The sequence below is a fragment of the Pseudorasbora parva genome, chromosome 6 (genome assembly GCF_024679245.1).
Source record: "Pseudorasbora parva isolate DD20220531a chromosome 6, ASM2467924v1, whole genome shotgun sequence".
Taxonomy (NCBI): domain Eukaryota; kingdom Metazoa; phylum Chordata; class Actinopteri; order Cypriniformes; family Gobionidae; genus Pseudorasbora; species Pseudorasbora parva.
This window is the reverse complement of record NC_090177.1, coordinates 22,714,152-22,718,175: the sequence shown is the minus strand read 5'-3', so window position 1 is coordinate 22,718,175 and position 4,024 is coordinate 22,714,152. Positions and strand designations below refer to the sequence as shown.

At 35.4% G+C, this 4,024-nt stretch overlaps 1 long non-coding RNA gene across 1 annotated transcript; it reads left to right on the top strand.

Moving 5' to 3' along the window:
- The first annotated feature begins 429 nt into the window (after window positions 1-429).
- LOC137079295 (uncharacterized) lies at window positions 430-3,267 on the top strand. Its single transcript, XR_010905453.1, has 5 exons — window positions 430-652; window positions 1,163-1,203; window positions 1,423-1,576; window positions 1,827-1,912; window positions 2,593-3,267. It is a non-coding gene; the product is annotated as an uncharacterized lncRNA (long non-coding RNA).
- Window positions 3,268-4,024: the final 757 nt, after the last annotated feature.

Genomic DNA, 4,024 nt, shown 5'->3' with positions numbered 1-4,024 from the left:
AATAAATGACTTTCATCAACTGATTTTTTTTAGTCCCTTACAAAAATGATCTGTTAATTTTCATAAGGGGTGAATCAAAACGAAGAGTGTGCGATTCACAAATGAATGGCTCTTATGAGCTGGGTTTCTTTGGTGAATCAAAAACATACTTATTTATGTTTACATTGTTCCCGCATTCGAACAGAAAATTAGAGAAAGCTATTTAATACACTGTTATGCTGGAGAACACAGATGTGGTTATGTAAATACATAAGCAGCAATTTTATAATTTTTTTAACATTACACATTTGTGTGGCACACTGTAAAAAGTAATTCAGGGTGTTGTCTGTAGGAATTTATTTTAAAAAGTATATTTATTCCAATAAATTGATTTTCTTTTCTTTTTGAATTAATTTAAGTTTTACATAAGTAAAAAGTGTGAATGTTTTTGCAACTTATTATTACCTATCAAAAAAATGATTTCCCTGACCTTCACAATAAATTGTTTCTACAAAACTCTATTTAAGTGTTTATATCTGAAGTAAAACGTCACGACACGCCCACATGCTGCAGCAGAACAACGAACGAGATCGTTGCGCGTTGTCACCTGGCTGTACCGGACCAGTTTCGGGTTTCTGTGGAGTTTTTGAGGATCTTACAACGTACAACCGATGTAAGTATAGCTATTTACATTGCAAGTTAGGTTTTAGCCGAATGAGCACGCATTTTTTAACTAAAATGTAAAAGCGTCGCCTGTTTCAGACAGCATTAAGTTTGTCAGTTTTGCTGGCGCCGCATGAGGCCTACCGAAGGTCGTGAAATTAACAATAAAAGTTACGTTAACTGTTAGGTTTGTAGTTACTGTTATCCCCGCATGGCTGAAAAATATGAGGACATGACATAATATATTCCTGGTGTCTCTCTGCAACGTGGTATCATGAAAATTCGTAAATGTGTTGTTGTGTTGCAAAGCAGCTGTTTATGGACCTAACGTTAGTCCGCTTCAACATTGTTTAATCAGTTTTTAAATGCTTTAACTTAATCTGTTGATATATTTGTCTGAAATATTTTGAAACCATTTGATCTAGTAAAAAGATTATATATTTATTTTGCGTTGCATTAACATCAATGATCCTGATATTTTCCTAAATAAACTTTTGTTTCATCTGTGTTGCTTCTTTAGAAGACCATCAAATCTATTGGGAGGAAAAGTTCATGGAGTAGGTAAGCTTTTTAGTAGGTTGAATTGAGATAAATGTTTCAGAGGTTTATTGTTATCTGTCATTTAAAGGAATTAAGGTAACCAAAAGTCAGTTATTGAGTGTCAGGAAAAAAGGAACGGAAAAAAAAGTATCATCCCTTTCTGATTTTTGGATTGCATTAAAATGAAAGGTTGTCAATTCTTGTGTTCCAAATAACAGTTAAACAATTGATGTATTACAGGTAAATGAAGAATTCCGAAGGTGTGCTGCAGTTCCACTAGAATCAGTGTTTATGTCCCAGCTGGACAAGTACTCCAAAACTTCTCGACCTGTTTAGTGCGAAGGGTGGAGCGGTTGGTCAACGCATCAATAACTTGTTAATGGAACTGATACAGGTGAGACGAAAGTGGTAACAATGTTGCAGGGGCATATTCATACAATACGTACTTTATTCTCTTGTCTTGCCTATAGATGAATATTGCAAAAAACATTTTTGTTTACAGCTGCTAATTAATTTTAAATATAAAAGAAAGAAATATGCCGGTAAGCTCTGTTAAATAGGTAGTACAGACCCACACTGATAATTGCATTGTAGTCATATTGCCTGCAAGATTCAGTTTTTCATTATTCATTTGCCAACTATAGGATCCAAGTACCTCTGTGGTGAATGAGAGACTCTGAGATGTGAAAACATGGGAGAGAGTGGGCAAGAGCTCATCTCTGACTACTATGTAAGTATTGTTTAAAAAGCATAGTTTTAATTTTTTTGGGGGGGAAGCATTTATTCCTCAGATATCAATCTTATGTCTGTCTGAGTTTAATACGGAGCTGGAGTTGAGGATTGGTTAGCTTGTCTAAGAACAAATACTATAATTGGGTGGAAATGGCTTGTCTGATGGCTCAGTCAAAAGTTCAAAAACACACCTACAAACAACCAAATGTCTGCACAGGAACCAGTTATCAAAATTAATCTTTTGGTCTTCCAGTGGCTAGTAAACTTGATTTAAAATATACTGTCATATTTTTCAACTGCAGCTTCACAGAAGTAAAATCCTTGTTTACATGAATGCAGGAGTCATTATTTATCTGCTGATATAACTGTAAGAGTGGCATTTTCAGATACTTTTACTTAACCACACCTATGTGTTACCAGCTGAACCCCTCTCCCCTTTAAGGATTTAGGCCTTGGAGGTGACTTGTGTATGTGATTTAGTCTCGCAGGTTTGTTGTGTCAAGTGAGACTGTACTGAAAGTTGTACTATGAAGCCAGTTCAACAGGCCAGGCTTACTGTGCAGGAGCTGGCTCGTCCAAACTTAAAACCTTTTGTGAACTTTTAATGTGTGATTTTATTGAAGGCTTTTGAAGATTGTTCTCTGTTGCCATTTATTGTTCTGTTTATGTCTCACACAGGGAAAAACAGAGAGCAGTGTGCACAAGGACTTGCGCAATATGCAGATATATGTCTGTCGTGAACCAGATGCAGTGGGCATCATCGTTGAGGGAATCCTAGGGCATGTTGCCTGCTTCTGGGTATGACATATGCTCTGAACCTGCAGTATCCACCACAACTCTGCAAAACATCTGAGATGTTCCAAAGACTTTTTGTGGGACTTGACACACTGCGCCCAAAACCTTCCTCTTGATTCATGACATTAAAAAACAAACTTCTGATTTAGTTGGTCAAATGCCAGCCTCACACTCATAAATGGCAATCTTGTGTTTTTCAGAAGATTGTTCTGAATGTTTAATTGTTAATTGGCTAGTAGAATATGGCACAGATTGTACTTAAAATGTGTTCTTGTATTAATTTATTATGTTTTAATAAATATGAAAAGGTAATGTACTGTACATTTTATGTATCGCTCAGGTGAAGAGTCACTGTATTTTAATGTCAGTGTTAAGAGTACACAGATTGAACTTTGAAGGTGTTCAATGCTGCACTTAAAGATGAGGTCAGAAGTTTCTGTAATTTTTTATGTTACAAATGTTTACATTACCATTATTGTTACATTAAAATTGATTACAGAAAATGTACCCAATTGTTTATGACAGCTGTTATAGAGCAATAAACGTTGGAAACGAATACATCGCTTTCCTTATTTATTAAAGTTATGGCAATGGTAACTAATTATTTAAAGTGGATTAAGAAATAATTTGTTAATAATTTAAAGCTTAAATCGGAGGATTCTGCCCTGAACTAAATCGCTTAATCATTGCCTGAAAGCATTGTTATCCAACTATATGGTTGCAGGTTCTGTTGGTACCAACATGTTCAACGCTTTGGCATTTCCAAAATCCATATTTCCATCACAAACCAAATCGCAAACTTAAATGAACGGCAACTCTCGAGCAGTGGTTAGAAGCATAGTTTCACACAGTAAGCAAGCTAACATTCAGTACATTGCATCGCTGCTTCCAAAATCCAATATTTCCCTACTATGTTGTAAAAGAGTAGGCAAAAAGTCCCTGGATGACATACATACTTTGGGCAAGATTCTGAAGTGTGCATTCGATGGACACATAAAAGCCACAGAAGAGCATTTATGAATGGAGGTGACGAGACGCAACTGCCGTGGTAGGTCAAACAAATAATGACAACATGGTGGATGTAGTACGTCCGGATGACATTCATACTATATGTATTCATACATACTAGAACATACTATATAGAACATGTTTTAACAGTTGTGAAATATGTACAAATTCAAATGTAGTACCTACTCAGTACATATGGAAACCTGTTTCTGCCACTAAATCAAAAAATAAAAAGAGTATGCAACTTTTTATCTCAGAATTCTGACTTTTTTTCTCATAATTGCAAGTTATATAGTCAGAATTCTGA